The sequence below is a fragment of the Excalfactoria chinensis genome, chromosome 20 (genome assembly GCF_039878825.1).
Source record: "Excalfactoria chinensis isolate bCotChi1 chromosome 20, bCotChi1.hap2, whole genome shotgun sequence".
Taxonomy (NCBI): domain Eukaryota; kingdom Metazoa; phylum Chordata; class Aves; order Galliformes; family Phasianidae; genus Excalfactoria; species Excalfactoria chinensis.
The window spans coordinates 5698144-5721885 of record NC_092844.1 but is presented as its reverse complement, the minus strand read 5'-3'; the positions used below and the strand labels follow the sequence as shown (position 1 = coordinate 5721885).

General features: G+C 49.3%; 1 long non-coding RNA gene across 2 annotated transcripts; it reads right to left on the bottom strand.

The window, feature by feature from the left end:
- Positions 1-490: 490 nt before the first annotated feature.
- Positions 491-4791, bottom strand: LOC140261225 (uncharacterized). Of its 2 annotated transcripts, none has more exons than XR_011905681.1 (4): positions 4752-4791; positions 4459-4655; positions 4149-4322; positions 491-2158 (listed from the first exon to the last, which is right to left on the bottom strand). It is a non-coding gene; the product is annotated as an uncharacterized lncRNA (long non-coding RNA). The 2 variants fall into 2 exon arrangements; XR_011905680.1 differs by having other exon boundaries at positions 491-2155.
- Positions 4792-23742: the final 18951 nt, after the last annotated feature.

Genomic DNA, 23742 nt, shown 5'->3' with positions numbered 1-23742 from the left:
AGAGATGAGACTTACCCACACTGAAGCACCTGGCCTTCAGCCGTCCCCTGCTAGATGTGCAGAGCTCAGGGTGTTTTCACAGATGTGTCAGCAATATACTGGAAATGCCATCAGGAGCTTTGAGTTGAGATTAAGAGCTGCCATTTCTATGTACACGAAATGCTTCAATCTGATGGAGGCACAATCCCAGTAAGCCCTGTGTAAGCTCAGGCACAGCCGCCTGCACAGCCTGGAGCTGAGCAGCCCCTGCACCCCCACAGCCCCATAGACCCCACCATCTGCACACCCTCCTTTCCCCTTCATGCTCACACCCATCTCCCAGCCATCCCGGCCTGCACGCCGTCTGTTTGTGCATCCTGAGTGCTGGATGAGTTTGTTTACCAAAGCTCCTTAAAGTGTGGAGCATGAAGATACAATGGCGTTGGAGTATTGTTGAGTGCTTTCAAGAAGATTACACCCGCTGAAGTAGTAATTAATGTTTGTTTTATTACGTTCTGGGGGATGATCGGCCAACAAGATAATTCAAATAAAGCAGAACATGCTCTGATTGAGCGCTGCTTAAAAGCTGATTCACTGCAAAGTGGCCCATGCAAAGGACTAATAATTAAGAGAAAAGGCACAAGAAGGAGCATACTCACCACTCGCCTGCCCTTCTATGTCATTCAAATGATGGAAATTATAGCTTAACGAGTGCAAATCAGATGTGCTCTTGAGGATTTTGCACATTTGGCTTCCTTACCCACTGCATTCTCCCCCTCGTGCTCAGCACAGTGCGGCTCTGGTGGGGTTTTGGCAGCAGGACTGGGGCTGCTCTGCTTGCTGGGTTAGTTCTTTGCTAAAGTGTCATTAAGTTATACACGGGGAAATGACTGTGCCCCATTATATGGTAAATAAACCTCAGCAGGGCTCGAGTGCTGAGCGTTCTGTAGGCTGAAATCCATCCAGCTCTGTCGTACTGGGAGTTGGCAGCACCTCTGCTCCTTCCCATGGAACCAAAGCGGCACAGAGATGCAAAGCAACGGGTTGGGGTACATGACCATTGTGCAGAGATGTCACTTGTGCTGCTCCCAGCACCGCTCTGGTCCCACAAAACACCCCTTTCATGCCCTTTTCTTGTTTGCTGATTCTAAATCCCCTTAAATGGGGAAAAGATGAATTCTCTCCATATCGGAGCAGGCAGGGCGAATTCGGCGGCTACCCCTGCTCTCCATATCAATTACCTGCTGCACAGGGACGCTGGCAAAGGCAGGTGCACGATGTGTCAGTTGAATGGCCGGGAGAAAATTGTCCTCCATCTGTTGAAATAAATCCCATCGCGTTTATTTCTCGGAGTAACCGTCCAGGGACGCAGCGCCTTCCCAAGCAGTTTGGAAGCCGGGGTGCACCCTGAGCCGCGGTCCCAATGTCCTGCACCGAGGGATGGATTCCTCTCCTCTCTATGGGTGAGGATTTTCCACCAGATGGAGCCTGCGGGCAGACGATGCGCAGCCGGTAGCGCCGGGAGGGGAGCGGCTGTCCGCTGCTCCATCTCCCAGGTGGTGCCATGCAGGACTGGAAAGAGGCTGTCTTGACTTGCCTTGCTTTGCCATGCGAGCTCCCTAGGACCCGTTGCATGCATGTGTGCACATCTGTGTGCACCTGCCAGCTGCAGGTATGCAGCCATGTCACTCCTCCTCGGATCTGTTGGCTTGTCTGGATGGATCAAGGGATGCTGCCAGCCATCATCAGACACAGCCTTTAAGCACTGAGAGCTCCCACCAGGACCCCCCAGCAGCCCTTCTTTCCCAGGCTCAGCGTGGACCCACGAGATACCCAGCAGCAGCGTGTCCTGTGAGCTCAGATAGATGCTGGCTTGGCTGTGGCACAGAACCACAAACTAAAACCACAAACTCTCACTCAGCAGAAGCTGCTTTGCTCTGAGCTGACAGCAGAAGGAGTGAGAACCACATTGCCCCAATCTCTGCTCCTTGGCAGGGGGCTGAGAGCAGCTGGGTGAAGTGCTGCCTTTGCTGCTTCCTGGTCGGCAGCCACTCAGTCCTGATAACGTGTCACAGCCAGGGAAGGGAGGAGAGTTTCCAGAGGGGACGGCTCCATTTTGCAGCCATCAGGTGTTCCATCTGGTCAGAGAGTGGAATGGATCAGCCAGCCACAGCATCTGCTGGGGAGATGGGAAAACCTTTTATCCTGAGAGATACGCTCCCACCCCCATTTGTACAAGTAAAACCCCCTAGGCATGTAGGAGAGCTCACCTCAATAGGGCACAGCACATTGCCAGCATCCCCATGGGCTGGGCTGGCAGCAGGGCTCCCACACAACATGCATTCACCCTTCTCTATTGACATATCACTCCTCTCCTTGTTAATCTGGAGAGGTGGGCGAGAGCACAGCACGGATTGAAGCAAATGCCAGAGCCCAAAGCAGAATGTCAGGAGCAGGGGGTGCTCCGTGGTGAGGCTGTGCCCACGTTTCCACCTCCAGGGAAAGCCTCTGCCTCACTATAAGCTGGTTTGTAGCCAGAGATCAGTGGAAAAAAGGTTTACGAGCAATTCTCCAGCACCTTCAGCCACGCTGTTTCTTAGGTTCACTTACTGGAAATTTCCCTCTTGCTAGAAATTCCTGAGGAGTGGAGGGAAGCACCGCTTACTGTAAGCAGCTCGGGTAGAAAAATAGCATTGTGCTTCACATCATTTCCACATTATGCTAATGCACATCTGTTGAATGTCTCCTTGCCATTATGAATTCCAGCAGGTCTTTTCTAGTAAGTGGGAATTACTTCCATTCTCTGTGGTTGTTTCTTTAATTGCTAAGCATTCAGTGGCCATGGAGATGGTTGGGCTCACAGTCCTGCCCAAGGTCCACTATCTGCATGGAGGGCTGTGCTGGGAAAGCCACCAGGTGAAACCATGGAGCCCACATAAAACAAACTCAGGGTTCCCTGTGAGACCCAGGGATGTATGTGGCCGCAGCGTGTGGCCACATGCATGTTATCATAGGGCTTAACAGGGAAGGATGGAAAGGGATTTACTGGTGACACGATGCATGGGGAAGCCTAGAGCCTACAGGGAGCACGAGGCTGACACAAGGGCTCAGAATTAAAAGTTTCTGTTAATTAAAATCGAGGAGCCCTAATCTTGTGCATAGTGGTGCTGGATGGGCGCAGCTCCTGCACTGCAGCTGGCAGCACAGGACAGCAGAGCTTCATTAAAGCCAATATAAATGGAAAGAGGATTTGGACACACAGAGGCGACAGATAAGCAGTGACAGGGAATATAGAAACATGGCCTACTTTTGTCAGCCTGGGGAAATCGGCGCCGTGTTATTAGAGAGGCAACACGGCCGCTTTGATACGGGACACCGTGCCTCCCACAAGGGGATCAGGCAGGGATGGCAGCGCTGGGCTGCAGCCAGAACCCACCCACCACAGCAGCACCAGGGCTGCATCTCAGGGCTCACCCTTTGCATCCCAAAGGCACCAGAGACAGCAAGGCAGGGGGTGTGCTTGCCTCTGTTCCACTTCCCATTCCAATACCTCTGAGCCAGGAGGCCTCAGCTGCCCTTGCACAAAGCACAGGGAATCCTTGAAGTCTAAGCCTTGGTTCTGAGCCCAAGAGGAGCAGACGGCACAACCTCTTGCTGTCATTGCTGCTGCAAGCTCAGCATCCCAGCACTAAGCTTCCCAGGTGGGACCTGTCAGCATGTGCCACCAGCAGCACCCAGCCAGGAGCCTGTTCTGCTCTTTTATCAGTGGGAGGTTTGCAGCAACTCACCTTCCTTCTCCTGCTTCCTTGCAGGCATGTCTGTCAGTGCTGGCCCGGAGCCCAGCAGGTGCAATTTGTTCCTATCAGAGCACTGTGCTGACAGCTGCCCTCCTCCTGCTGCCAGCCTGGCTCTGTGCTCCAACCACGACATTGCAATGCCGTGCGTGCTGCAGTGCTGTTGTGCAGTAGGTGCTGCAGGTGATGCAATGCCATGGGTGCCACGTTGCTACAGGTGCTGCAGTGCTGCCAGGCTGCAGGAGTTGTGAGTAGTGCAGGGACAGACACCTGCTGCCAACCACCCTCTCCAACCCAGCTCATCCTGCCCTTCCCTGCCATGCTGTTGATGCACACATGACTTCATTTAGCAAATGCTTTCGGTGTGAAACTCACCTATTCTGGGACACGCGCTGCTCGCGCCGTGGTGATTAATGAGCAAGACAAAGACCTTCTCCTTGCCCCATCACCCTTGAAATCTGCTTGATCGTGCATACTGAGCAGGAAGAAATTTCAGCTATCATCCTTTTTTAGTGCTCTTCAGGTGGATCTTCGCTGTGATTGCAGTCTCTGGGTTGGAGGAGAGTTTTTGTCTGAACAGTAGGTCAAACAGGAATTCACCTTGCTCCGGACACAAGATAATACTTCTGATTTTTGGAGCCTTTTGGCCTTTTTAGGGGGAAAGGAAAAGAAAGAAAATCCTCACCGTCTAATTACATTGGTTACAGGCAATCAGATTTAGTCATCTTCAGATGGCTTTCATTTGACATTGATTGATGACACTTTAGCAGCTGCCCCGAGCACCTTCTGCCACTGCAAAGAAGTTCTGCAGTTACACCAGCATCTCTGCAGGGTATCTTCCATCTCCAGCCCTGCTGGTGATGCCCAATGTGGGGTGGCACCCTGTACAATCAATAAGTAAGCAGAGGTTAAACAGATGTTTGGTTAAGTAAGATTATCATGATGGAAAGATAATCAATAACAAATGGAAATGCTCACCAATGCTGAAGGCTCACAGTAAAACTCCACCAAGGTGCAAACTCCAGAGAGAGATCCCTCCTTAGTGGCAGCCAGCCCTTAAATAGGGGCTAGGAGAGCTGCAGCTGGGCTTCCCCCCCTCAGCAGAATTGCCTTCACTTGTGCTCCCATGGCTGACTCAGTGCTTGCCTCAGGTTGGTCAATCAGAGGTTCAGGCCATGATTCAACAGCTCCCATCCACACTCCCAGGTTCCTCTATGGCTGGGAATCCATTGCTGTGAGATCACACACCTGGGAGCTGGTGATGGAAACTCCACTTGGACCCGAGGTTTGAAAGAGAAGAGCAAAGTACGGCTCTGAACAGTCCCTATCATCCTTTATAACGCTGCACTCTGATAATGGAACAATACTCTGAAGGAGAAGGCTGATACAGCTGATAAAAAGCAGATTTGTGTTTTTGAGATAGGAAAGTGAACACAGAGGCTGAGCATATTGCTGTAGGGAGGCATTGCACTGACAGCAGCACTGCATTGGTGCTCCTGCACAGCCAGCTCTGCGTGCTGTGCCCTTGGTGTTGGACTAATCAACACCAGTCGTTGGGAATTTGGCCCATCTGTGTCCTTTTGCCGTCCTACAGGCCTAATCTAAAAGTTTCCATGCTGTACTTTTCAAGTTGGGAAGCCTCTTCTGATGCCTCAAAGAGTTTTCTCACTGTGCTGTGCTTGCAGCCCATGACCTTGCTATGGAGCATTGCAGTGTTGGGTGCTCTGCCAAGGAGCACCGCTGACGTGAAGGGAGATAGACACCTTAATAGGCTGATAAGGAAACCATCGGAACATCCTGATGTGAACATAATAAATAATAAATCCTTCCCCCGTAGCCGAGATGTCAAATTTTCAGACCAGTTTCTTAAAATAAATAACGGTGTCTTTGAAATATGCATGTTATCTTCTAAGGGAGCGACGGGTTGGGAACAAGTCTGAGCTCCGGGTTCTCCTTGTTTTCTGATGGGTCACTGAGGAGAACCTTCTGCTCACTGGGCAGAAAGCAGCACCCAGGGGAAGACCACATAACTTTCCCAGTAGGGTACGGTGGGGATGCAGGCAACCCAAAGAGCTCTGTGGATTTATGGCAGAACACAGCCTGAATAATTGAGGGACTCGGGCAAGCCGCTTTTACAGAGTAATTGAAACACAGAGTACTGCACCTAAAATTCCTAGCTATGTGTTTTAGTGAATAGCTTTAAGCAGATAATCACTTCCCTTTGCAGGAAAAGTGCAGACGGGGTCAGGTTTGATATGCTGTAAATCAGCGCGCTGGAAGGAGCAGCACCTTGTTGTTACTCAGCGTGCTGCTGCCAATTTGGAATTGATGTATTATTATTCTACAGTTTGCTGTTATAGATGCTGCTCTTTGGGGGATGAAGTATTCCCCTCGGCACTCAAACTTTAACATTAAAGGTAAACTAAAACAGCACTGCTGCGCTGGGAGCCGAAAATGAGATGGAATAGAAGCGTTTTCTTTCTTTGCTAAACACAAAACGCGTGCAAGCCCATTGACTCCTTGGGCTGTTTTCATGGCTAATTTCATGCTTTCTGGCATTCCCTCTCTGTCCCAGCCCCACTCTTTCTCAGTCAATGCCTCAGCCCGGGGTGCAGCTCTCCTGCCCAAGGAGGAGAGATGGATGTGAGCCATGGGTTGGGAGCACCCAAGCACTGTCAGCACAGCGGGAAGGGAGATGGCAACAAATGAAGAATCTCCTTATTGTTAGAAGGTCAGCAATGTTTGAGTCTGAGGAGCCCTGGGGTAGCAGAAAAATTGTGTTGATGCAGGAAAATAACCGGGAGACTGAATAGGGAATGGCACGGTGGTGGTAGGAGTGCTTTGACCTCAAAAAGAGCCCCACATCAGCTGTGCAAGAACGCGGCGGAGGCGAAGCACAAATCAATAAACAGCAGAGATCCGTCTGATAAAACCAGCAAGGGAAAGATGAGACACGAGCTGACAGTCAGGAGGTGGATGTAGGACAGGGAATGGCTTCAGAAGTGCACACGTTAAAGAGAGAGACCCCGAGGCAGCACCCAGGAGCGCGGCGCTATGGGGGTGAGGAAGCTGATGGTCACAGTGTTGTGCCCATGAGCCCTTCCCTGCACGTTATACCTTGTGTTATCACTGTCTGCATTGGGAACGGCCGATGTAATTGAATTATTTAGGGGCTGACACGGCGTGATGGAAGAGGCTTTCTTCCTATTTTTAGGTTTCCATCTACAGGGCTGGAAATTACAGCCATTAAAATGCTCTATTAGGAATGATATATAAAGGGGAAAGGAAGAAAAAAAAAAAACTGATCAGACTTTTCTGGTGCGCATGGAGCATTAGGATATCATTAATTTTAATGATAGAGCCCGAAATTACAAAGCTATTATAATCACACTTGAAGTTGCTGAAAAAAAAAGAAAAAAAAAAGAGGACCATTCTAAATTATTACTAATGAGTAAAAAAATATTTAAATCATATTTAACGGCCCTTACAATTACAGTGGGTATTGCCATGAGCTAATGGTTACATTGGCTGGTTCATCTGGACAGCAAACACTGCCCGGCCAGACTCAAGACTTTGTGTGATGGTGATGGAGCAGATGAAGGACTGATGATATGGGAATGGGTTCCATCTTGGGAGCACTGGGAGCTCTGCTGGGCTTTGGAGCAGTATCTTCCACAAAGCTTTGTGGGAGTGCAGCAGACATGAGGGCAGAGCTGTGCACGTGTTGTGTTGGCTCATGGTTTGCTTTGTTGCACCGTGCACATTCGTTTTGTTCTCATTTTGCCACTCCTGGAGCTTTGTGTGGGGATGGTGAATGTCCTCCTGGTGCTTGGAGGTTCATCCAGGAGTCAGCACGGCCCTCCCTTCCCTCTGAGGGTTAGAAGTGGTCCATCAGCCACCGAGCATAACATATTACTATATTAAATTACAGCCCAGCGTGCTCCCAAGTCACAGCAATTAACGTCCCCCAGAGCACAGGAGATTTTATCTTGGCTTCCTTTTGAAACCTGAATGGCAGAGGAACAATGCGCTTCTACAAAGCAGATAGAGGAAAAGAAGAAACTTCAGGAATGAAATCCCAGACAGAGGAGGCTGTGGACTCCCACCTGCCTGGGGAAGGGCTGCGTGCACCCCCAGCCCTCTGCCCCACACCTCAGAGCAGAACAGCATTGAGGGAATTCATCAGCCTTTGGCCCCATGGATGCGTCCACCCCAGGCCTTTCTCTATGGAAGAGCTCTACCCAAAGAGCATCCCGTTGCTGCAGCTTGCTGGCTGTGCTCCCACAACTGTTAAACATCGTGGAGCAGAATGCCTAGAATAAATACACCCGGCTGTAATTGTCTATGCAACATTAAAACCATTTTCCAGATGCATGATATTTGAGATATTGCAATAAAAGGGTCAAAAACTTTTCAAATTCATTAGGCTCTTTGTACAAAATACCTGCCTCATTAAGTGCTGAGGAGATGGCCAATAATGGGAGGTGAAGCAGAGGGCCCTGGAGATTGGATGCACACACAGTGCTGATAAATGGCTTCTCAGTGGATATTCCAGAGCTGGCAAGGAGAAAAATGCCATCCCACGGTTGAACAAACTTAGAGTTTAGTGCGAAAATTCAAGAAGCACCTTGGTCAGAAAAAAGCATCTCTGTTCTGCCTTGTCTGATGGCAGCGTGACCTCTGGGAGGGAGCTGCAGAAAGCCAGGAGAGGTGAGCACTGACCCGAGTCCTCCAGCACTTATATGGGGCCAAACTGCAGCTCTGAATCCACAAAGAGCTCCTATTAGATCAGCGTTCCCCGGTCTGCATCTGGGATGTGCAGTGCAGAGCGGCACCGAACCCTCCTGATTAATAGGAGGCAATGAAGACAGACAGTTTCCTTTGACCAGGGCGATGGAGTCAGCAGTTTCACTCTGCTAAGCACATGGTTTTTATGATGTTCTCGTGCAGTGCTGAGCAAAACACCCCGGTAGAAGAAGATGTATAATGCTATCTGTGGAACAGCCTATTTTCTAAATGGAAACTTGCTATTTAAAAAGAAAGCACTTTAACACTTTGGAAAATATGAAGGTCCCCAAAGCTGAATTTTTGAGTGCTCATTTTGCAGCCTGCAAAAAACCCGAGTTCATTATGGAACAGCAGCGAGCGCCGGGTGGCACCACTCCAAGACGCACTTACAGCATGCATAACTTTGAGCAGATCTACAGTCCCAGTGCAGTCAGAGGCATTATTCACACCCTAAAAGTTAAGCATTTGCTTAACTGAGTTTTTAAAACGAATTTACTTTTTTACCAGGCCTGGCACTGGCTTTGCTTCCAGGCTCATTCCTGCCCCGAGAAGCCGGGTCCTGCTGCAGGCAGGGCTTCAATGCCACCATATGGAAAGGCTCCTACCCAGGCTTCAGCCTGGCTTTGTGGCAGGGCTCCTCATAGTCCCAGCACTGCCACACTCTGCTGTATTTGTCCCTCCTGAGCCATCTCCGTGTCCCTGCACCTTGCCCACAGCACCGCCAGTGTCCTCAGTGTCCTTGTCACAGTGCTGGGAGGAGAATTCACCGCCAGCTCTTCCCCTCTGCTGAAATACCAGCATGAAGCTGACACGTGGTAGAGGAAGACTCAGTCTGATTTCATCTACTGCGCTGGGCTTGGCTCACCTGGCATTGGGTTACCTTGGAAGGGGGAAGCGCAAAGGAACGCACGACTTGGACACTTGGTCCAAAGGCATCCTGGCTTTCTGTGCTGGATCTCCGTAAATTTGGGCTGAGCTTCACCAAAGCGATTGGTCTGATCAGATTTATGGGAGCGATTCCTGGATGAGGTGAATAATGAAAACGGCTCATGAATATTTCATTTTTACAAATCGCATAATTCATATATATTCACAAATATTTGCTTCGCCTTATAAACCGGATGAATAATTTATGGAAATTACGCAGCAAATATTTTAAAGAAAACACAAAATTCATTGACTACATTAATCAACAAATATTATTCAACTTATATTGGGTTAGCTTGCTCGCAGATAAATTCTCGGTTTATGAAAGGAGCTGGAGGAGCAGGTGATATTTCCTGTATTAAAACACAGACAGAGGAGATAAAGCCCATCTCTGCAGATGACAGTTATTTGCACGTTTCCTTCTCTATAATGGAGATGGATTTGTGGCACAGGAGCTGCTGACCCGCGGTTGTCTTTTGGGGAGAGAAAACTCCTCCTGAAACAGCCATGATTTCGGATGGACACCCCATAAAAAAACCTTGGTTTTGAACTTCTCAGCCTGCAATAAAGTTGCCTTTGGGATGTTTCCCTTTGGAAGCGCCTCCAGGCTCTGCGTCAAACGCCTCTCCAACACCAACAAGACAAACCCCGCTGCTTTGTCGCCGCCGTGGCTGCTTTGTGCCGAGGAACACCGCGCTTTTATCTGTGTGACAACACAGAGCGTTCTCCTGTCATCGCTCAAAGTCATGTTTTGCAGCAAGCAGTGTTTATCCAGCGGTAATGGGAGACGGCAGAGGCTGCTCTGCATACAGAGCAATCTGTAAACACAGCGGCGTTTCGGATCGAGCAGCGCCAACGCGACGGAGGTGCACGGTTGGAGCGCAGGGCAGCCCAGAGGCTGCGTCCCTCTGTCACCTCTCTGCCTGCTGACACCGAGACAGAGACCTGGTGGGAAAGTCCTCCTGCCCATGGCTGATAACGGACTGCCAGAGCCAGGGGCTGAAAACACAACGCTTTCTGAGCTGGCTTTGCTGCTCTGGGCACAATGGAGACAAATGAAGCGGAGTGTCGCCAGACTTACATTAACAGATGGGCTGCATGGAGAGAGATGGACTGTGGTGGATGAAATGATAGCTTATTGATAGCACTTCTACCAGAGAAATGTTGTGATCTGGAGAAAATACAAGTGTCTTCCCCTCCCCCTTGTGTATTTTCTTAACTTTTCATTGCATTTAGATTACAGCCCTCAGACACAGCAACAGGGGCAGTTGCTGCAACAATTCACTGGCATGCAAAGTTCAGTTTTGTTTGTCGGTTGAAATCAGCTGCTTAAACAGAGATAAGGGCTGTGCCAACCCATCTGTGTCCAGGAGATGATGTGATTAACCCTGCCCAAGCTCAGCAGTGACTGCAGAATGGTGCAGGTGTGCTTTGCTGCCTGGTCCCTCCAGATACAGGGACGGGTGAGGAACGCAGGGATGCCCACATGGGGGTTTTGGCTGCTCCAAACTCATTCTCCATCTTTGCCCATGGGGTGGTGGGCGCTATGAGAGCTGCATCCCAACCCCAGTGGCTGGATACAGCTCCACCGCTCCCCAGCTCCTGAGCCTTAGCAGTTTGGGTTTGCCACTTCCAGCCCCAGTTCCTTGCTTGTTGCGGACGTTTCGTGCCTCTGCTGGATCCTTCTCACCAACCTGTTGTCATTCTGATGCACGGACACAGCTGGGAGCACTTCACGTCGGCACGTCGCGCTTGTGTGGAGACGCCAGCAGATGAGACAGCATCTGTCAGACAGAAGATGGGGAATTTAGCTTTAAAAGAGCAGTGTCGGTTCACATTTCTGCAATCCAAATATTTAAGAACAGAGCTAACGCTTGCAACTAAACACAGCTCCTTCAGAGACATCCCCAGCCTGACTGAGGGAGGAACTGGGTGCAAATACCACTTGGGGATGGTCCCCATGGAGGTGTCCAAAGCCGGTTGTGGCTCCTTTTGCTTCTGTCTTTTGGATCCCACAGCTGAAAGTGAGCAAACCCAGGCCCCATTTCAGTATTCCTGTTGCTTGCAGCATGTCTACGAGCTATTCATCTGTAACATTTGTAGGCCTATTAAGACGGAAATACAATTTCATAGCCACAGATAAGAGATTAGACAGATCAATTTCTCCTCACAAAACGAGCTGCGGAGGAAAAAAATAAAATCACTTTCCTGATTGTGTTGTAGGAGATTTTTGTTCTCTTGGTTTATTGAGCCATGGTCCGGCTGCCAACTTCTCTGTCCGTGTTTTTATTACGAGAGCAAGAAATTCACTGCATAAATCACACGGAATTGGCTACTGTCATCAAAAGATCATCCTCCATGTAAGAAATCTAATTCAGGCCCTTCCTGGTGGGATGCACACAGAGAGATGCCTTGCTTCCTGGTGCACAAGTGGTAAGTCCAAGCCCTGCATGCTATGGAAAGACTCATAGGACTCCCAGAGCTGTAGCATCATTAGGGTTGGAAAAGACCTCTAAACCCACCAAGTCCAAACGCCAACCCCTCCCCACCACCGACCCATGTCCCTCAGTGCCGCAGCAACACATTGAACACCTCGGGGGACACCAGCGGGGCACCTGTGTCAGTGCCATAAATGGGGAGAGCAGAGCCTTAGCCACGAGGGGTCCTGCACGGGCCATGCACGTGGTTGCTCTGCCCACAGACCCCACACTCCTGCCCTATCTCCCTGCTGCCCTGGCTTTGCTGGCAGCTGCTGGAGCGTGGAGAGCTGCCAGCTCTGGGAACCTTCTATCACGCTCTGCATGGCGGAGGGGGGAGAGCCGGAGGGGCTGTTACCATACGCATGACACACTGTGTTAGGTTTGGAGAAGAGAGGCTGTCAAAATATTTAGAGCCGGAGTTAAACTGAAACCGCTACATCCACAGATGGGGGAATTCTACACAATGGCTCTCAGGAAAATCAAATCCATGCAAAAAAAAGAATTACTGCTGCACTCGTACGATCACGGGCAGAGCTGTCTCCCCGTGCATGCTATGACTCACAGCTCACGGCGTGTGGTGAGGGGCAGAACTGTGTTGGTTTCCTTGGCTCAGGAGATGTCATGGCAGCGTATGGCCGGCTGGAGCACGGGAGCAGGCAGGTGTGGGGAACATCCATGCAGCACGGGCTGCGGATGTGGGGAAGCATTGCTGAGGGATGCAGCAGGGCTGAGGGCTCAGTGCAGGGCCCTGACCTGGAGCTCCTTTCTGAGGGTAGGGATGGAGAAGGGGCATCTCGAAGAGAGTGTCACCCTCGGTTCTCTTTGAAGGATGGGACCAAGACGTCCCCTGGGTGCTTCTGTGCTCCTCAAACCCACGCACGGCAGCTTTGAGCTGGAGAGATCCTGAATTATTTATAACCCGTTATCATCCCTCAGGTATTATTTGTGTAACCATTAGTTTCTGTAAAGTGTATGAAAGAAGCTGTAAAATATCAAGCATTTCCTCACTTCACTTTGGAGCTGCTTATTTCCCTGCTTGACTTACCAGGCTCCAGCTCTGCTCCGTCCCACTGTTGGCAGCCAGCGCTGCCAGCCCCAGCCCCAAGCAGAGCATCGCACACAGGAGGGAGCTGGGAGCATTTGTCCTAATGAGATGAGCTCCTGGCTGGGGGAGCAGCGGCTCTCATCAGGATAAATACATTAAGAAGAAGTTATTTGGCAGCATAATGAATTCAGTGCCTTTTAAATGTGACAGTGGCTAAAATACATAGGCCTTCTAAGGGCTGAAATGTCATCTGTAAATATCAGGGTTTTCTTCCTGCGCCGTCTCGCTATTTATTGCTCTCTCACTGCAGAGGTGCACATGGTAGGGCTGGTTGTGGGTACATGGCACCCAGTACCCCACATCCCTATGTTCTTGCACCCCCAGGCCCACCAAAGGGGCAGGGAATGCCTTAGCAATCATGGAATTGGACTTGGAGAGAGACAAACAGAACCGTGCAGCTCAGCTGGCTGCCCAAGGGATGCACGCCTTGCAGGGGGTTTTGGATGCTAGCATATTTCTTTGCATGTCCAAGTCAGCAAAACAAAACAGAATTACGCATCAATGTAAATTTAGGGCCAACCAAAAACAATAAAATAGAAACAAGAGCTCAGACTGGAAAATAGCCCTCAAACCCACTTAGTGCAGACATGACAAGAGGCTGTGACAAGGCTTGAGAAATTACTCCCGAAAACAAGCACTTTGGAAACCGAATAAACCATTCCAAGGACAAAAGCATCCCCCAAGCAAACCCACACTGTTTCCAGGCATGGAATCAAAGTGTACCTCCCATGTTGGAGTGCTGCAAGGCTGCACCACGTCACCATGGGCAGGTGTGATGGACACAGCTGTGGGAGCTGCCCTTCAGGCACAGAACCCCTTGTCCAGGGCATTTCTCTTTGGAGACAAAGCAGTTCCCTTGCTGCACACTGTTGTATTCCATACCTTTATCGTTGTTTGTATAAAACTCCCACTAGGTTTTTCTCCTGCCTCAGGGCACCCAAAAGCTTCCAGCAAAACGCAGCTTCTGAGCCACCCTCCTTAATCTTTGTACACAAACTTCACATATTTATCTTCCCAGGGGTTCAGAGGCCCAGCCCTGTGCCAACGTGTTTATCTGCTGCTGGAGATTCCCAGCTACCTCTGGGAAAATGGTCAATTGGGATGTAAATATTTTTCTCAGTGCTCTTTCTAGAGAGAGTTTGGGAAGCTGCAGGCACTGTGTGGCAGTGCCATTCCCCCACCATCAAGGGGATTCCAGCAACACGAACTCTGCCTTCTCCTGAATCATTGAACCATAGAATCATTGAGGTTGGAAAAGACCACTGAGATCACCAAGTCCAACCATCAACCCACACCCAACCATGCCCAGCAACCATGTCCCCCGGTGTCACATCCCAGTTCATGAAAACCTCCCGGGATGGTGATGGAAAATCAGATCGTGAGGGTGAAATGAGTTTGATGTGTTAAAGAAAAAAGAGGAAATAGAGAGAAATCTGTCCAGAGCTTCAGTCCTCCTCCTCCTGCAGCAACTCATACCTCGGTATGGGATGGACACTGTGTGCCATTGCTGTGGGACAAGGGCTGCTGATGCAGAAATGCCATTTAGAGTGAGGCTGAGGAGCGAGGAGGCCCCAGCGGCAGGAGATAAAGATGCTGTGGCAGGGAATATAGATGCGCCTGTCAGTTTTAGAAAGGAGCAGCCTGAAATCAAAGGGAGAGACAGATAATAGCAGAAAGAGAGAGAGGAAGAGAAGAAACAGGCAGAGAAAGTGAAGAGAAACACAGAATATAGAGAAAACTGTAGAAACAACCGTATAAACACTATCAGTCATTACCAACACCAGCGTGTGCGGAGCTAATAAAGCAGAGAAGAGTAATTAATTGCCTTTGACATGCCCCAAACATTGTCTTTTGGTGCAACATTCCCTGCATAGATACTATTCATACAGAGGCAGCTTTAAAACACAACTTCCCACCCCCTCCCTGCCTGACACTGGTGTTTCTGTGAAGATCATTCCCCTCTGCCGCCCACCATCTCCATGCCCCCATTGAGAGCTGGAAGGCAGCAAACCCCAGGAAAACCATCACAAAGCGCAGTAAAAAACAACGACCTTTGGAACTGTATCAACGATTTGGTTGCTGCCCATTATACTCACAAACCACATCCAGGGCCCCAGTACAGAACCACTGGGATGCAGCATGGGCACTGCAGCAGTGGAAGATGCCAGGCTCATGCTCATGGGCTGTTTGCTGCCATTCCTTTTTGCTGCTGGCTCCATTGTCTCTCATGGGCAGCAGGCAACGTGTGGCTAATTACCAGGACAGGCTGCCATGCACAGTTCTGGTGCTATGGACCTGCTCCATACACTCCACTCGAATAAACTGGTGGAACATCTTGCACAGCTACATCATCAGGGGGCAGATGGAACACGAGGGGCCAGTTGTAAATGCAAAGTAAAAGAAAAATTAAACCAGGCGCATAAAACACGAACCAATTTTCTCATCTTGGTTAATAGATTTTAAATGGGAGATCTGGTCATGGCTAAGCACCAAGAACATTAAAGATCTGGGTTTTCTGACGGCCCTATCTGGAACCACAAGGAAAGGCTGAAGTGTGATGGATGTTCCCAGGAACGCGATCGAGGGCATCAGCCCTTAATGGCTGTTACATTACAAACCTGCTGCAAAACATCATGCCTTTTAGAGCTCTCATTTGAAGGTGTGTTGTAGCTTGCTGCTTTCCTAATTACCTCGTATGTTCTGCATAATTTTTGTATTTAATTTCAGGTGGGAAAACACCATAAACTAGCTAATTAATTACTTTTTAACCCCAGCGTGTCATTAAAGCACGTGGTTTTCTGTGTCTCCCTTCCCTGGATGTGATGCTCTTAGTTTTCCTGTGGTCTTGTATCTCATTGGAGATTTCCAGCTCAGATTTCCTTGGTTCTATATCCAACAGCCTTCACGTATAAGATGGAGCAAACTGATGGATGTGGGGGGAAAAGGGCACAGGGAACACAGGCAGGTGAACAACTTCTTCTGGGCATGCAGAGCAGGAAATTACTTCTTCCTTTGTTTTTATAAGTCATTCATATTTGCATCAACTTAAAAAGCAAACAAGCAAATGTAAACGCTGGGATTTTCAAATTGGAACACATTGATGCAAAAACAAATATTTGTTTTCCTCTGCTATAATTCCTGTTGAATGCATGTTAATCAGGAGGAGGTGGAGCAGGAGCATTGGCTGTACTGCCAGAAGGAGACAGCAAGATGCTCACCTGGGCTGCGGATGAGGAGGGGAGCAGAGGCTGATGGGGACGTGGTGCAGGAGAGTGGGGACCTGGGAGGACACTCACTAGAGGCTTCCAGAGCTGAACCCCACAGACTGTGGGAAAACACTGGTAGGAACTGAAAGGTTGGGGAAAGGCTCAGGCTGGGTCCCACGTGCATCTCAGAGTTGCAGGTGCTCCATAACCCCAACCCTCTTATTTTCCCTTGGAATCACACCTGCACATTCCTGTCCCTTCTGAGGAGCCCCAGTTTAGGATGTGGCCACTGGAGGTGCCTGGGCAGCTCAAGAGCCCCAGCATCTGCTCTCCTGTTTCACTGCCTGTACCTTGCCGAGCTGTTGGCACCTCTCACATTCCATCAATCATTGTTTCATACAGTTGGGAGATTATAGCTTCTTACTTGCTACCTCCAGTCCAGCTTGTCATGGGAAAACTCCAGGGAGAGATTCGCACAGATGTATTAAAGCTATCTAACACTTTCTCCATGGCAACTGGGACTGGTGCAAATCCCATAAGCCCAGCCTGGAGGCGGGATGAGAGCTCCTCCTGAATTCTTCCAGGCTCCCAGATAATGGCAGATAGTGGGAAAATGTCTTCATCGTCTCAAGATGCCTCCCATCTGCAGTGCTCAGTAACGTCTGATTGATACTGAAGCATTCATCATGTATGAAATACAGTCATCTGAAGCTCCGTGGTAACTTGCATTTCCCATCCTTTCTTTAGTTTGATCCGATACCAATGAGCAGGGAAGAAGGGATGCAGGTGAAGAGCGTGTCAGATCTCATATGAGAACACAATTATTTTAAAGCTGTTCTTAATTTTACTATTTTTTAGTCTCTGATCTGTCCTTTGTAGGGTAGGGAGAAGGTGGAGCCCTGCTGCGCACCAGGGGGCTAGCAAGGTTCACATGCATGCACCTTGAGGAGGTCCCCATGCCATCATGCCATGAACAGGCCTGGATATAGAGATGGTACCCGCTGGACGAATGGCCTGCTACCTGAGTTGTTTGAACCTCTGGAGATAATCTGCTGTTTTGTTTTAACACTACATACCACCACACAGCCAGGCAGCCAAACCCTTTGAAGTCTGCCATGTCCAAACCATTATTAATCACTGTAAATCTGGAATAATCTCTACAAACATATTCCACTCCCTACAAACATGCTGGTGCCAAATTTCCATAACAAACCCTGTGTCAGGCAGCGATTGCACCTTTGCTTCATACACCATTTCCCAGCAGAAATATTTAAACAATAACGGCCCCTATTTGGTGCAGTCACTTCTGTTTTAGATGAGTGCAGCCTAATGTGCAACAGACTCAGAGTTTACAGAATGGTTTATGGCATATTTTCTTTCCAGTGCTTGTTTTTAATCACCCTTGTGAGGCATTACATACCTCCATTTGGGTTCCTAACTTCGTGCCACTGCAGCAAGCAAGAGAACCGCATTTTTCTTCCTACCAAAACTTTGGGCTCAGCTCTGAAAGTTCTATGGAAGAGAAGCAAAAGTGGAAAAGAAAATCTGGTCCCACCTCCCTTCAGATCAGCAGCACCTTGCTGAGCGCTTTGGAAAGAGGGGGGGGACTTGCATACGGGGAGAGCTCTTCACACCCAAGGACTTCGCAGGCCAACATATGGCAGTTACTAAAAATCAGCAGATTACCTTCTACCACCCTTGTGAAGGAAGGAAGAGAAGCCTTCATGAAGCGTTCCCTTATAATGAGGTTTCCGTGATTAACGCAGTCTAAAAGGAACGAGCTGGCTGCCAGGCGTGGAGAAGGAACGCAATGCTGACGCGCGTAACGGAGTGTGGGCATGGAGAGGGTTCTGATACTGTCACTCCATCAGAAAAGGATGACACCCATGGGAGAAGGCTGTGGGATCCATAGCAAAACCCCTCCAGGAAGAGCTCCAGCCCTACCTTATCACACTCAGACCCACAGTTGCTCATCCTTTGGCTGGAGGTGAGCAGTGCCCTGGACACGGAGATGCTCTGCTTGCCTGGGGCAAGGCAGCCAAGCAGCCCCAAACCCCACAACATGAACAGAACTTAAATCCCAGAACACACTCTGACAATATACAAGGCTGACAAACTGACCCCCAGGTTTTACTGCTGTATATACAAGAGAAGAAGGAATTTAACTGCTGCTACTGCATGCCATATATATAGGCAACTTCTAGAGACTTAGCTTGCAATCTATGTCAGACAAGCTCCTAATTTGTGCAAACACCTGGCGGTGTTTATTTTGGGCAGCACTCTCAGATGGTGCTGGTACCTCTAGAGATCTGGGAAGCACCGTGGTTTGGTACAAAGCCAATTATTCACCAACGTGTGAAGCTTTTCCTGCAGGAGTTTGCAGCCCTGGATCTGCATGTGTGCCAGCACTGGGAGCTCTGCTTTGCACATTCACAGCCATCGACATCACAGAGCTGTAGGCAGTGCCAGGGCTCCCCAAGGCTTCTCCTTGCTTGGATGGTGCATAGCACAAGCAAACAGGAGACAGAGCCCTGAAGGCCATCCGTGCAAAGCAGAGCTTGTTTTCTCTCTCACTGACAAATGGGCTCCAAAAGCAATTCGGTTTGTGAACAAGCATCCACAAACCCATGGCTGGGGGACCAAATGAACAAGCAGAGGGAGGCTGTGTTGAGCCCAGCAATTTGGTTTTCCCTTGACTTCTTCAGCTGGTGACTCAGTGCCAACTCAAACTCTCAAAGGGAAACATCCGTCCTGCTGCTGCCAAGGACACTGGGCAGAAAATGCTCTTTCTCCCCTGATGCTGTACATTAATCCTGCTTGTTTTCCCTGGTTGCCCCAGTTAGAAGGTGATTAAAAAGGAAAACATAGAAAGCTTGAGGTGAAGAACATATAGCAGATCTCTGGGCCAGACAGCAGCTCTTGTGGCACAAGGAGCAGCTCTGGCACCTTGTAACCTGGGCTCAACCATAATATATCCACAGTTCCGTCCTTCTCCCAGGAACTCCACTCATTCCATGTGCACCATGTGGCATTCCCCATCCTTCCACCACTCTGCAACACCAGGGCCAAAACCACGGCTCTAATGACTGAACATCAGAATATTCATGCTCACCATTTGGGGAGTATTTGGACGTGCCACTTCCAATGAAGAATGGGATTCATTTCAGTTCTTTAAGAGACATCCAAGGCAGTTCCCATTACTTTTCAGGAGCTGTCTGCCGACAGGTTGGAGCTCACACTTACAGAAAGAAAAATGCTCCTCGCATGCCTACTCCCGCTGAATTTATTTCTAGCTGGAGTTCATCATTTCTACTTACTTCCCTATATTTAGATTCTCTCTCAAAATATGTTTTGAGCAATGTCTTCAGTAAATAAACTGCCAGGGGCAATCCCATCAGTTCATTAAAGGCGTGTGCATGGCCCATGGGATCAGATTTTCTAATGGTTCAGATCAGGCTTCACTTTAGTGCCTGCACTGAACTGATGGCTAATTGCATCTCCTGGGGCTTTCACCACTTCCAGTCCTCGCTACCTGATTGCAGCAGCTCATTAGCGTGCTTTTACAGATACACACCTGTCACCTCCAGGCAGGGACAAGGAGCCACATCCCACCCTGCCAATGGGTCTGGCCATGGCTCCAGCGCTGCTCCCATCCCTGTGCCCAGCTCCTTGTGAGCAATGCAGGTGTTGGCACAGAGCGTGGAAGCAGCCCATCCCCATGCAGCCAGATGTGCAGCAGCCCCGAGGACACGCTGTGTAATTAAAGCTGGCAAAAAAACCCAACACAACACAGCTAATGGAAACTGAGACACAGCAGTGACCGCTGATATATCTGCTCTTTTTCTGTCAATTGAGCCATAACCAGCAGCGCTCGCTGCCCATTGCTTTCATGCAAAGTACAGAAGTCACCTTCCCACAGAAGTCACGCTATATTGCCTCCTTGCATACGGTGCTCTGCATCTGCCTCTGCTGTCACCGCAGTGCCAATTTGCTGAGCTGCCCAAGCTGCACACACCAAGGAGGTACAGAGGGGTGTTTTGCTGGGCTCAGCATCCTCAGCCACACCTCAGAGCTCAGCCTTCCCACTGAGCACCACTGAGCAGCTGTAGTGCTTCACATTGGGCTGCAGAGCAGCTCCCAGCCCCATGGATGGGTGGGTGGGTGGATGGATGGATATGCAGCCCTTCTGCCCACCTGCTGGTGGACACAGTGCTGCTTTTCAAGGGCACACAGTGGTTCTTTGGTGGCACTCCTTAAACTGATGCGCGACGCAGGCTTGGCCGCAGTAACTAGCTTTTCCCAAAATATCTCCCCTCTATCGGAGATGCTCTATTTTTAGAGCTGCAAAGCATCACATTGACAAGTGCCAGGGTCAAAGCTTACCTTTAAACTTCCTGAAATTCATTTGGCCTCGTAAAAGCATCCGTTGGTTTCAGCCGGCCGTTAGCCATAACGATGTGCGATAACTCCAGCCCAGCGCCCAGTCCCACATCACTGGGCACACACAGTGGCACATGGGTATGGCCATGCTGCTTTCACACGGACAAAACCCAGCGTCCTCTCTCACCCTGAGCAGTTGACACACGTCTATGAAAGCGATCTATAATTTAAGTGCTCTCGCAATGAGATTTCCAGGTGTGGAAATCACTGTTCTGTGACTTTTGTGTTGGAGATGGATGCGCTCAGGCAGTGCAGTAACTCCCTGGGTGTCCGAGTCCTTTTTCCTCCGCTACAACAGAAGCAGAAGAATGGGGCAGGTTAATTGAATTATCCCAGATCTGAAGGCTGCTCAGTGGTGAAAATACAGCCAGACTCCAGCCTGAGCTGCAGGGCTACAGCGTCTGCACTGCAGAGAAGTGAGCATGGTGTGCAAATCTAAAAGCCTAGCAGCCCCATTGCTGGGAATAAAGAACATCATTGGCATGTTAAAACGTCCAGGCTCACAGTGACAACGTTCTGCTTTTTCTTTTAGCTTTCCAGAATGAAGAATATGGTGAAACTCTAAACTGGTGATAGATATTTAAAGATGGGATATGGCTGTTTCCTCCTCCTACCCCAGTCAAAGATGCTTCTAACAGAGAAGCCAAGTTTGCCCCGCTCTGCTCATCGTGTTTGTGCTGATAACGATCAATAAAATAATGGTAATACATTTAGTGACTGATGTGGAATTCTGTTCCCTGGTAATGATCAGTGAGACATCAGAAGCCGTGCCTATCTGTTCCTATTTATGCTAATGGGATGAATGTGTCTATAATAATGCTCCTAATGATTTGTCCATGGCTCACATTACAGTGTGACAGCTTTCCTGGCTGCTGAAATTAAAACATCATCTCTGCAGGCTTACATTAACCAGATCCTGCAGCTCTTCCTTCAGGAAGGAGGAGCTGAGCTCATGGGGGTACGATCAGTAAGTAAACAGAAGCTAAACAGATGTTTGGTTAAGTTAAATCATCATGATGGAAAGAGAACAATAAATGGAAATACTCACTGATGTTGGAGGCTCACAGTAAAACTCCACCAAGGAGTGATATCCATAGAGAGACCCTTCCTTAGTGGCAGTCAGCCCTTAAATGGGTCTAGGAGAGCTGCAGTTAGGTGTCTCCACCTGTGCTCCTGCAGCTGACTCAGGTGGTCAATCAGAGGTTCAGGCCATGATCAACAGTTCCCATACAATGGTATTGCCATTGAGCTGGTCCTGTAACCTGGGATCAAGTGGTATTCCATTTAAATGATCTAGAATGAGTGTGATTTTAAACAAGAACCAAAGGTAGAACAGCCCCCAGCTGCCATCCATCAACCTGCCCCTCACAATAAGGAGCCCCTGCACCAGGATGCTACGTGCTTTGATTTCCACGTCCACTAACTCTTATGGAAGTAATCTACTTGTAAGCAACGTACATAATCTACTTAGCATAAGTAATGCACTTCCCCTCATTTGCATGGGCAAGTGTTTATTAGTTTTTACTTTTATTATCTCTAATGCAAAAATATTCCGTGCAGCTCGAGACAAATTGCTTGCAGGATTCCATTAGCCGGGCAGGGCTGAATGCTGGGCGCTCAGTTACAGCTCTGCTCTGAGTTCACAGTGATAAAACACTTCTGAGAGCTGTGCTACAGACACAGGACCCAGTGTCACCACCACCCAAATGACTGCATAGTGCTGGTGTTACAACAGGACCTGGTCAGGCTGCGGCCTCCGACACCTAAGGAATAGAGAAGTGAGGTGCTGAGAGCACACAGCAGAACTCGAGGTGCTGGGGAATGCATGTTATATAGAAAGCAAACATCACCAAACAACAGGAACAAGGCACTGGCAGTGACCTTCTTGTCATCATCTTGTCAGCGTCCTTGAAACACCGTGATGCTGCAGCAGTGATGCCAGAGAAACCTGAGCTGGCGATTCTCTCTAAAGCACTGGGTAGGCTAGAAAGCAAACGTATTTGTTTTTGCTCTATTATGAAATACTGGTAGCTGCAGCGTTCACTGGGAGAAGTGTAATTACTGCACAAGTTCTCACAGGCCCTAATTAGCGCATCGTTTAAGCATATACTTAAGAACTTGTCTGCTTGGTGGCAGTTGGGTGCATTTTGAGCACAGCTCGGCTCGGGCTGACGGCAGCCAGCTGAACTGGGGCTGTGCCCTCCCAGACTGGCTCTGCTTTTCTCAAAGGCTGACATCTGCACACCTGGAAGGACAGAAGTTATTCTTGTCCCTGACATAACCAAGCGCTGCATGATCACAACACATCCCAGCCATCAAATGCGGAGTCAGCTGCGAGAGGGATGCTCAGAGATGAATGCTTTGGAGGAAATCTGTGGCCCCATTAAGGGCTGTGTGCCTTCTCAGAGCAGCACAGAATGAGTTTGCCTTACTATGGTGAAATAAGAGAGAAAAACCATTGAGCATGTACAGCCACACAACCAAACACACAGAGATGTGGCCACCATCCACCCTCCATTGGGCACAGCCACCCAAAGGCTGGATCCCATAACCCCAAGGACTGCAGCATGGATGGGAGCCAAGCAAAGGAGCAGCTGTAGTGATGGGGCATGCAAACAGCCCTAGCTCCCCAGGGCATACTGGGGGTCCTGCAGCCTCACAGCACCCATTGCAGGGACTCAGCAGAGCGGAGCCAGAGCCACGTGTAAGCTCGTCTATTTACATAAGCTTTAGTTGTCTTATTTCTCGCACTGAGATACTCAGATGATGTACTCTTGTGTCAATGCTTAAGTAGCTGAAATTTAATTCCTGACTTAATATTTCCCTGGGTGCTTATTTATAATGAACCAAAGAAAAAATACCGTCTTCCCCAGTGGAAGCGGAGCAAGCAGCTAATTGCAGGTACTCTTTGAAGCACAGAATGAGAGTTCAGGAGGGCACGAAATCCCCTCCCAGGGAACACAAAGCTCTGTACTCACTGTGGGATGGGGCAGTGCCCGGTGTGGGGTCACCACGGTGGCAAT